The sequence below is a fragment of the Protopterus annectens genome, chromosome 2.part0 (assembly GCF_019279795.1).
Source record: "Protopterus annectens isolate FY-2018-M chromosome 2.part0, PAN1.0, whole genome shotgun sequence".
NCBI classification, from domain to species: domain Eukaryota; kingdom Metazoa; phylum Chordata; order Ceratodontiformes; family Protopteridae; genus Protopterus; species Protopterus annectens.
Window position 1 is genome coordinate 916,006,063 of NC_056728.1, and position 12,236 is coordinate 916,018,298.

Sequence of the window (12,236 nt, forward strand, 5' to 3'; positions counted from 1 at the left end):
ACACATTCTGACTAGGCTTATAAATGCCTTTGGGCAGATAGCCTAGTACCTACTTATGAACCTATCCCTAGATTGAGTGTGTTGTTTTATGTCCTTGCTACTCTTCTTATGTATTGTGGTAATGTTGTGTTATGCCAGTGATTACACCATTTCTTTAAGTATAAATTATTTAGAAATATATTAAATGCATGACAGTTGATTATAGGGCATGTTAAGAATTGATAATAATTATATATAAAGGTTTGTATGCTTCATGTTAAGCAAACAATAACTGAGAACTTTGAGGTATGAGGTGTACAGTAACTATCATTTTGAAAATGTAGCTCTATATGTAAAAATTATTTCTACATATTTTTGAAATGTAGCGGTTTTGCATGCATTCTACCATTAAACTTTACTCAACAGTATATGGCTTTTTATTTTTAATATCATACTTGCCTTTTTCCATTTTTGTTAGCAGCTGCTGTTTCTCTTCTGTGGCTATATAGTAAGTGTTATATATGTGGGAAGCCTTTACCCTAGAGACTAAGGACTTGCAAAATGGATCAACAAGCAGCAAGAGTGCATTTCTGCTATACACTAAGAATTACAAGATGTGTAGTACGATTTTCAGAGCAGAATGATAAAATATCACTTCACCAGTTGCAGTTACGTGGATTACAGTGAGAAATTAAGGTACTAGTGACTCAAACAGATGCTTTAGAAAATTAACAGTGATGAGAAAATTAAGGGTGTAAAGGATACCAGAGACAGTGATGGACTCCGATCTTGTGTAATATTTTCAGAGTAAATGTCCCCTGATTTGAATGTACTAGAGACAAGACCAGGAAGATAGTCAGAATTTGTAGAGTAGGGAAAAGAACAGAAGGAACATTAAAACCCAGACAAGTAAAGAGTTGTTGTTTTTTGGCTTTTCCCGGTTACGGGTCGCCACAGCGGGACTCCGGTCCGCTAATGATTCGCAGTAGATTTTGACGAACGCTGAGGTGCCAGCTCGACATTCAACCTTCAACAAAGGCACGCCCATTTACGCATGTCTTTCAAACGCCCACCCATAAGTAAAATTTTATTTATTTTACATTTGTTGACCGGGAATGTCCAACTAGGTTCCACAGAGCCTGTTTTCAGCGGAGGCCCGGGGAGAAATGCTCCAGATGCATGTCTTTGGAATGTGGGAGGAAACCGGAGTACCCGGAGAAAACCCACGCGAACACAGGGAGAACATGCAAACTCCACACAGAAGGCACCCCAGCCGAGAATCGAACCGGAGAACTTCTTGCTCTGAGGTGACAATGTTAACCGCTGCACCACTGTGCTGCCCGTAAAAAATAAATAAAATTGAACAAAACATAGCACTTTACTGTGTTAATCCAATTGTTATTACAGATCCATGCCCCCCAATGCTCTTCCACTGAAGACCATATAAAAACACACACACACACACACACACACACACACACACACACACACACACACACACACACACACACACTTGGATATTCCACAGCACCATCCAATAGACCAACCAATGAGCCAGGAAGCCACAATATATAGGCAAGGAGGTAAAAGAAAATCAGTTTTATTGTGGATTAGCGCTTTCATGGTCTGAACACCACTTCATCAGACCATATCTACTATCACATCAGGAACAAGATATATATCATTCACTCTAAATGTAACAGCTAATCAAAAATTTGCAACAATTATTCAATAAACAATGTTTAAAACCATCAATGAATATTGGTTAAGATCATACTTAAAATGTAAGTAAATTCTCCTAGATACAACAAGTATATGTGTACAATTCTATAAAATAAAAAACAAATATTTAGTTTTTGCATCACTGTCTGCTGGTCAATGCGGTTTTGGAATACTTAAAAAGTGTCCTATTTTTCAAAATGGGTTTCAGTGGGATTCTGTCATAAGTCCTCTCCCTCTATGTGCTCTTAACCTAATAATTCATCTCGTTTCAGAGGTTTCAGTCTGACTGACAGCATCCTCTCCCCTTTCCTTCTCCCATACTTTCTCTACAGCAAGAACCTAAAAGTGTGTTGGGGTCCTTCTATGGAGACATGCTTGGCTAGTGCATTCACTGGAACTGCATTTCTAATACTCAAAAGATGTTCCCTAATCCTGAATCTTATTCTCGTGTAGGTCATCCCTACATAGAAGGCCGAACAGGAGTTGCACATTGCCAAATATACCACATTGGATGTATTGCAATCTGCTGTCACATCAAATTTAAATTTTCTAATTAAATCTGGATGTATAAATTTATTGGTGGTGTCTATATATTCACATTGTTTGCATTTCATGCAGGGAAAGGTCCCTTTCCTGTTATTAATCATGCCTGCTTGTATATTCACTCTAGGATAAGATAATCTTTTTAGTGATTTCCTATTTCTAAAATAGGAAATTCGGTCTGTCTCCCACTATATTTCTGATGTCAGAATTTTGTGTTAGAACAGGACAATATTTTTTAATTACTTCTGTGACTATATTAACATTTTTGGAAAATAATGTTGGTACCCGGACTTTATTAACCTCACTGTCTTGCTTGGTGTGTTCATTACTTTCTACCTGTGAAGCAAAGTATGGTCTCCCTAAGTCACTTCTCTGAGTCAATGATTCATCTAAAATTCTTTGAGTGGTGACATCATTGCACCCCTTGTTTTCTAACCTCTCTCCCTAAGGTCTCCTAATTCCCTACTAAAATCACCTTCATTGGCTGTCAACCTTGATACCCTCAGAGCCTGCCCTTTGACAACATTTCTAAAAATGTGTTTTGGATAGATGTTCTTCTTATGAAACAATGTATTCCTATGGCATTCCTTTCTGTGTAGTCTAGTGGAAAAAATGTCCATTTAATTTCTAGAAATCTTAATGTCTAAAAATTCAGTTTCTTTCTGTGAACTCTTAAGATCAAATTTAAGGAAGACAGTACTGTTAGCAATTTCTCTGTGGAAAGATTCTAACTCAGTCCGATTTCCACTCCACAACAGAAAGAGATCATCTACAAAACACCTGTAGAACACTAATTGGTGCCATTTACTTGAATTCAAAATACTGTTGTTCTCCCATGAGGCCATGACCAAATTTGCATGTTAGAAATGCAGTTCCAGTGAATGCACTAGCCAAGCATGTCTCCATAGAAGGACCCCAACACACTTTTAGGTTCTTGTTGTAGAGAAAGTATGGGAGAAGGAAAGGGGCGGGGACATTGTCAGTCAGACTGAAACCTCTGAAACGAGATGGATTATTAGGTTAAGAGCACATAGAGGGAGAGGACTTATGACAGAATCCCACTGAAACCCATTTTGAAAAATAGGACACTTTTTAAATAGTTACAGAGATCACATTGGGTCTTAGAATTTGTTTTTTATTTTATAGAATTGTGCACATATACCTGTTGTATCTAGGAGAATTTACTTGCATTTTAAGTATGATCTTAACCAATATTCATTGATGGTTTTAAGCATTGTTTATTGAATAATTGCTGCAATTTTCTGATTGGCGGTTGAATTTAGAGTGAATGGTGTATATCTTGTTCCTGATGTGATAGTAGATGTGGTCTGATGATGTGGTGTTCACACCATGAAAGTACTAACCCACAATCAAACTGATTTGTTTTTACCCACTTGCCTATATATTGTGGCTTCCTGGCTTATTGATTGGTCTGCTGAATATTGCTGTGGAATATTTTGGTCATCTTCATTTTCAATGGACCATTTGCACGAGATGCGACTTTTTTTGTGCTTACAAAAAATTGGATGTTCATTCTACTGGCAGACCAATCAGATGGCCAGATGCACAACATGCCCCCCCCCCCCACCTTGCCATTCACACTCCATTTCTGTGCTCTGCCTCCAACCTCCTCCATGTTATTTATATAAGGTTTCAAAATTACATTTTGGAGAAACATAATTTCTGTGTGTCGAGGTAGGCCCATATTTATATAAATACATACATTTGTATATATATATATATATATATATATATATATATATATATATATATATATGTATATATAAAATAGCAATTCTTCTTTTTATAAACTGTATCAAACAGCTGTAACATTTTACAGTTTCCCACCATGGAGCTCTAGGCAGTCATAGGTTCATAGGTGTTACTAGGCTAATGGCCCTGGAGTCTTTACAAGCCTAGCCCATAGGATTACCCTGGCATTGTGCCACCCGGCCTTAGTTTCCAGTGCCTCTGAAGAGTAGAGCCACTGGAGTGATCCCTGGGGTGAATTTTTTATTTCCCATCCACTTGTCTAGATTTCTTTTGAAGAGGGCCAATGATGTGCTCTGTTTGACATGTATGGGAAGTCTATTCCATAGCATGGGCGGTCTCTGGCTGATGAACCTGTCCCTCCAAGCACGTTCTGTTTATTGTGGTAATGAGGTTGAGATCTATGGAGCATGTAGTGTGAAGGGATTGGGATTTCTTTAAATGTAGCATTTCTAGCAGAGCTGGGTCAGACATGGCTCTACAAGTCAAGCAGAGATTGGCTCTAAGTAGGCGATATGAAACAGAAAATAGTTGGAGTTTTTTTGAGTCTGTCCATATAGGACAAGTGTTTAAGGCCCAGGATCCTCTTTGTGAGGTACTTTTGCAGCCTCTCCAGTTGTTGCAGGTGTCTAGTGAGGTACATGCCAAATGGGGCATTGTACTCGATGATTTGGCCTAATGAGGAAAGAGTAGAGGGAGACAATGACCTCTTTCTTCCTGGATGAAAAACCCTTAGTAATGAGATGTGCCACATAGAAGGACTTTTTGACCACAGTGGCAGTTTAGTGGTCAAAAGAGAGGTTGCTGTCAACCTGTGTTCCCAGATCTCTTATAACGCCTTCTGTGTTCAGTGGACTACCATTGATGTGGTAGTTCATGGGAACTGTTTTTTTCCCAAAGGGGATGATAACACATTTTTTTGGCATTGAGTTTAAGGCCATGGTTCTGACACCAGTCGTTGGTCTCAGTGAGGCCTTTCTGTAGGATGTCAACATCACTTGGGAGTTAATAATGGCTCCCAACTTGCAATCATCTGCAAACTTTGTCAGCCAGAGTCCCTTCGTGTTGGACTGGAGTTCTGAGAAGTAGACACCAAACAGGAGAGGACCCAGGACCGATCCCTGTGGGACTCCACTCGCAACTGGTTGGTAGTCTGACTTGGAGTCAGCTACTTTCACACTGTGGGTTCTATCTGTGAGCCAGTTTGCAATCCACCTAGTAATATAGGGGTTGATACCTAGCTTAGTGAGTTTTTCTATGATTTTTGAGTGGGGAATGGTATCAAAGGCCTTGGCCAGATCAAGGTAGGCTGTATGAACCACCTTGCCTTCATCCACAGCTCTGGTGACTGACTCAAAGAAGTTGACCAAGTTGAGCAGGCAGGATCCAGAGTTTGGAGATTCCCTATATCCTTGTTTATTAGGTCCACGATGATGTGTTTCATAGCTTTGCATATCAGACGTGTCAGGCTAATGGGGCAATAGTTTCCGGGGTCTACAGTCACTCCTCCTTTCTGGAGAAGGATGAGTATAGCAGTACGCCATTCAGTAGGGACAAGCCAGTTCACTCTGTAGCTCATGTAGAATACAGCCAGGGATACTGTCAGGTCCCATAGAAGCTGTATTCGTGGTCTTGAACAGTGCTATTTTAACCTGTGCAGCAGTAATACTGGGTGCCTGGCAATCTACTGGTATTGTGATTGGACCTTTGGGGGGGAGGGCTAAAGTTGGCACTGAATCTATTGGTCAGTATATTGTCAATATCTGTTGGCTTGGTATAGGAGGTACCACTGTGCAGTAGCTCAGAGCAAATCTGGGTATTGCTGTGGAGGTTCTTTACATAGCTATGGAATGCCTTGTGGTTGTCTTTACTATCTGCTGCAATTCTGGTTTCATAGCTAGCTTTAGAAGATTTGATGAGGGATCTCAACTTTTTGTTGAGGCTGATAAGGGAGTTTTTCCAATCTTGGTCTTCACCTTATTCCGCATCAGTTTCCTGCTTCTGTTGTAGAGTTTTTTTTTATAGCAGGGGACTGCCAGATTGGCTTCCTTTTTTGGAGGAAAGCGTCTTGGTTCTATTTGGTATGGCCATATCCATGCATTTGTGTACATGTCCGTACAGTGCATTGGTGTATGATTTGGGGGTCATGCAACTATTCTCCATTTGCATGGGTGCCATGAAGTTAGCCACCTCAAAGTTAGCTTTGAAGAAGTATTTCATGGTGGTTACCTTTGCAGGGATTAGGGGTGTGGGTGGGATGTGGATTTCCAAGGTGATTAGTTTGTGGTCAGATCTAACCAGGGAGGAGTTGACTATTGGTGTAGAGCAATGGTCACCCATGTTAGTAATGACCAGGTCAAGGATGTTGCTACCTCTAGTGGGGGTAAGAACAAGCTTGTCCAGGGCACTAGAATTAATGAATTCCTGGAAACTTTGGGCAAGTATATTGGTACATGAGTAGTTTTCCCAGTTAATGGAGGGGTAATTGAAGTCACCCAGTATGAGTGTGTTAGGTTGGACCCTAATATTCTCCAGGGTGCTTAGGAACACGGAGTGAGTGTCTTGGGACATGGCTGGGGACCTATAACAGGCTACGACCTGAATTGCTGTCTTACCCAATGTTAGCTGCACATGAAGTATCTTTGCTGCATTATGTTGTGCTACCAGTCTGGAGGTGTGTGTATTTTTTATGAATATGGAAGCACCACCACCTTTAGAGCTCCGGTCCAAGTTCTGGGGCCGAAAGGTGTGGAATGAGTTATAGCCTGGTAGTGCAGGGGTGCTTTCTGCTACCTTGAACCAGGTCTCTGTTACAGCAGAAATGTCGATGTTCTCCATTTTAAGGATTGCTTTGAGCGAGTGCATTTTGAGATTTAGACTTCTAGCATTGAGCAGCATGACCCTCAGATTGCATTTGTTTGTAGCTGTTACGTTATACTTTTAAAAAATTCTAATAAATTGTAGCCAACTGCTACAGATGTAGCAAACTCTTTTTACAGTTTATACCCTGCCTAAACAGAGTGCTAGGTATTCATGATGTACTAAAAAAATATTTTATAAACTGTAGCAAACAGTCACTAATGTTTATAACATACCTGCATGGAGCATTATAGTGCTCAGGTTTTAGTTAAAAAAGTTATACACACACACAAACACACACACACACACACACACACACACACACACACACACACACACACACACACACACACACACACACACACACACACACACATCTTTTTTTACTTTTAATCTGTAGCAAAACTGTTTGCTACAGCTTAGACCACACAAGGAGCACTACACTGATCAGGTTTGACCGCAAATGCAGTAGTGGATTTTTAAACCCAGTATTACATTAGAAGTTGGGATTGGCTGATTGCATCCCCCCAACATTTTGCATCTGGGGCATTTGTGCCTCTTACCCCACCCTAACTGCCTAGCTAAGCCTGTTGTGGTAGTGGAGGTTCAGCATAAAATGTTTTCTACTATGGGGTTGGCTCAACAATTTATTTGGCAAATATGGACTGCAACAGAGCCTGTCCTTCAGACAGGCTCCACAAGGGTAGAAATCACTACTTCAGAAGGTGTGGTACCCTACAGAAAAAAGCTTGGTCTTCTTTTTTTTTTTTTACTCAAATGAAAAGGGAAATTGAGGATACAACTCTGTAACCAGATGTGGCAGCTAAAAGTGGCCAAAAAGAAGAGACAAGAGAGGGACTTCTTCCCAGTAGTGTGCAGCAGGCTATTCTGTCCCCAGACCATCCCATACAGAAGAGAAACTGACTTTGCAAACAAAATGTGAATGAATAGCCCCAAAGAAAGTAAGAAATTGTTCAAACAAATAAAATACCTCATCTCATCATCACAGAAGTCGACAGTAGCACACTGCAAAAAGGTGGGATGACAATCTGAGTTCAGACTCAAAAGAGGAAGGAAGATCACTGGGGAAATGAATAGCACAGAGTTAATGAAAGCATAAAGAAAAGGCAGAGGAAATGACAGGCATTGTCAGTATTCCTTACTCACCAAGCAGCCATAAAATGTTAGTTGTGATGTGGAGCTGACTGAATAAACTTCATCAGGATCTAATTACTTAGTAACATTTTTGGGGGGATGCTCTAAACCCCCAAAATGCTTCATTTTTCAAATGACTGCAATGAAGGGTTATACTTCGTCAAGTACATACTTCAGCAACTTTTTTGCAGAAGCAAGGAAGAGACTTTATCTGGTATCTGTCTTGAATTTTTACTCAGTTCAGCAATTAAGACTTGTATTATTTGTTTGCAGAAAAGATTGCAGCAGATACAAAGTGTGTACAATACTCTGGTCTTAGTATAGTGTATATGCTGAAGTTTATATCAAAATATGCATGAAATGCTGCTTAACATATATGTTAAATATCAATTCTTGAAAGTACCTGTCATACTAAGGGCACTAGCTAATGCATAGTCTGCATGTTTATTAGAACTTTTACATAATATATCTGTCTAAACATACTGATAATGGCTGGGGGGGGGGGTGATGCCTAGGGGAATGACTGGAGATGATGTATATATTTTTTTATTTTACATTTGTTTATCAGGGTGGACTGACTGGACGAGGTCCATTTACAGCGGAGGCCCAGGGAGAAAAGCTCCACATAATTAATATGACAAAATAATGGCAAAACATTGTTATACTAGCTGTCTTTTTGAAACAGAAACAGTGAAAAAATTCTTATCAGCAGTATTTACATATGTACATTTTGTTAGTCATGAAAAATATGGACAGAGATCTCAACAAAATTACTGTATGTCAAGGGATACCATTTATTACAATCATGCTCACTGAGGGCCTGAAAATAGGAGAGAAAGAGAAAGATGGAGGCAGCATACTTTAGGGTTATGTAACACTTGGACAGAGCCGAGCTTAAAAGATGACTCTTAAGGGAGTTTTTGAATTGTGTGCTATTTGATGCAAAAGTCACAGAGGGGAGAGATTATTCCAACATTTTGCTATACTGTGTGAAAACAGAGCTTTACCTGCTGTGTTGTTGGCTGAGGAGATAGAGAAGAGTGATTTGTTGGCAGAGCGGAGTGGACGATTTGGTGTATAGTTAGTCAGTAATTGCCTTAGAGCTGGAGTTTTGTCAGGATGTTTTAGGTTGTTATATGCTATGAGTAGTTGGTGATCGGTTAATGACTGTGGGAGTTCAAGCCACTGAAGTTGCCTAAGAGATATACAATGATGGGTTCCAAAGGGGGAATTTTTAATAAGCTTGGCGAATTTGTTATAACAAGACTCAAGTTTGTCAAGGTCAGATTTTCTAACATAAGTCAGAACTGTTGCTGCATACATTAGTGTGGAAAGAAGGTGGGTTTGAGCTAGGGTGACCTGAGCCTGATCTGATAGAAAGTTTTTATGTCTGTATAGGGAACCCATTTTAATAGTTTAAGAGATATGGATGTCAAAGTTGAGGTTGCTATCTATTTTGACGCCAAGGAGCTTGGTGTAGAGAGAGGGTAAAATGACAGTTCCATTACTGGAGGAGATAGAGAAGGAGAGTGGATAGTTTTTGATTTGTTTAGGGTAAATAGAAGTAATTTAGTTTTGTTGGGATTTAAGATAAGTTGAATATTTGTGATCCACCTTTCTCCTGAGGAAAAAGATTGTTGGGTGAGGTGCAGATTATTGGTGGAGATAGAATAGAGAAGTGAAACCAATTTGGAACCTTGAGGTACACCAGTGGTGGCTGGGAGTAAAGGTGTTAAAACTCCTTGCCACTGGACAGCTTGTTGTCTGTCTCATAGACAGTTTTTAAACCATGCAATAGTGTTGGGGCAAAGGATAAAGAGGTTAGAGTATCTATTAGTATGGAGTGAGAAACAATGTTGAATGCTTTAGAGAGGTTCAGGAATATAGCAGATACAAATCTGTTATTTCTATGTTGGTTAACCAGGTTTGTGAATGAGAGAAGGGTGGTTGTGCTGTGGTATGGGTGGAAGCCATGTTGTGTAGAGGAGAGGAGATTGCTTGAATTTAGGAAATGCATGACCTGAGAGTGTATGCATTTCTCAAGTATCTTTGATAAAGGGGACAGAATGGCAATGGGGCAGTAGTTTGAGAAATCATAGGAATTTCCACCTTTATGAAGAGGAATAATGTAGGAGATTTTCCACAGTTGAGGAATATAGGATTCCTGTATGGAGCGGTTGATAAGGATTGAGACCGGGTAGGATATGGAGTCGGCAGCCATTTTTAGGAAATTTGCTGGTATACCATCTGCTGCAAGAGTAGTGGGTTTAAGTTTTAAGAGGTATTTTTTATTGTAGAGGTTGGGACAGGTGAGAATGTAAAGGGAGGTGTGTTGTTAGGTGCTGTTGGCATGGGTGAGTAGCCATTTTTGGATAGTTGAGTTGATAGTGATTTAATGGATTCAGTAAAGTGATGATTGAATTGGGAGGCTATATCGCTATCTGTTTTTGTGGAGGTGGTAGCTGGTGTGGTGATTTTTCCAGGTTTTAGTAGGGAGTTAATTGCATGCCAGAACTTTTGGGGTTGTTGGTGTGTTTGTTTTGGACACCTAGAAAGTAGTTCTGTTTACCAAGCTTTGTTTGTTTTTTGACCTGATTCCTAAGGTGTTGATAATTTTGTTTGGATAGACTAGTGTTATCTTTCTTCCAGGTTTTCCATGCCTTATCTCTGGTCTTTAATAGGGCTCTAGTGGACTTACTAAGCCATGGAGCATAGTTTAGTTTAGCTCTAATTTTTCTTATAGGGCTACTAAGTTGAGGATGTTGGTAAGACTGCTATTAGAATAGTCCACTGCTTGGTCTAGGTGAAGGGTATGTAATGGTTCTCAGTTACATTTTTTTAACATAATGTTGAGATCTAGAGGGTTAACATTGCGATCATTTCTGACTTGTCTACAGACTATAAGTTTCAGTATGTTAACACGTTTTCATAGGAGGAAAGTTGAGAGGTGGTCAGTAAGTCCATCTGGTAGACTACCTATTTGGTAATTATGTTCAGGGTAGTTTACTAATGTCAAATCTAGTATAGATTCCTTTTGGGATTTTTTAATCTACCCTAGTAGGTTCTTAAATTTGTTGAGAGAATCCATACAAGTTGATGTGGTTAGTGGGTTTTTTTAGAGTTGCAGACTAGCCAATCAGTGTTTAGGTCACCTAGTAAAATAGTCCCCTTGTGGGAGGTTTTCTTTTGACCATTGAAGAATGTCCTCAATTATTGGAGAGTTATTACCTAGAGGGATATACACACAAAGAATATTGATGCTCTTTTTCTTGTTTAGGAGTAGCACAGAGCCTATGATCTTAGCAGTATTAAATTTAAGTAGAGGAGTTTGTAGAGGTTGTAGAGTAAGTGTATTTTTAAAGACAATCGCAACGCTCCATCTCTTCTTTCCCATCCTACCTAGTCTTAGGATATTATATCAGAGAGAGAATTTCTTCATACTGTATGCTGGGTTTTAGCCAGGTCTCTGTTATGGTTAGAATGTCAGGGGAGTAGTGAGTTATGAATGCATGTAAGTGGGGAAGTTTGTTTGATATACTGCAAGAGTTAAGGTTGATGACAAGTAGATCTGTTCTGTGTTTGTTTGGGGGTATAATGTTGCTTGGCCCTGGATTTAGGTGAATATCCCCAGAGGTAAGGAGATATTTCTTTAATAATAAATGAAGTTTGATTGTTTGTAGAATGTCTATGTGGAGTTTGCATGATATTTTTCTAGTGTAGGATAGTGGAATGTACTTGTTACATTTAAGTAATATTGTGTTGTTATTAAATAAAGAAGGGGCTATTGGGAAGCGTATCTGGGTTACTATAGGTGTGAAGGTATATGTTGTATGGTAGGTGGTGTGGGGTAGTGGTCTGTATGTGTGTAAGGATATAATGTAGGTTAGGGTTGTGAGGGTTAGTAGGAGAGATGTAAGTAAGAGCTGCATAATTTGGGTTATGTGGTATTTGAATGCAAATAGTGTTGTTTGGATGAGAGTTAATCAGGGGTGTGGTCTGGGTAGTTGCAGTTGAGTGGCTGTAGGGAGTGGTCAGGTGACAGGGGATTAGAATAAATGTAGAGGTAGTGGGGGTGGATGGGAAATGGGGGCAGGCTTGTTCTCAGGTAAGGAAAATAAGGTACAAGTGCAAAGTATGGTGACTATTTTAGAAATAGCAAGGGAATTTGTAGAAGTAGCTATGAGGGAGGGAAAAATACAGGTAGCTTA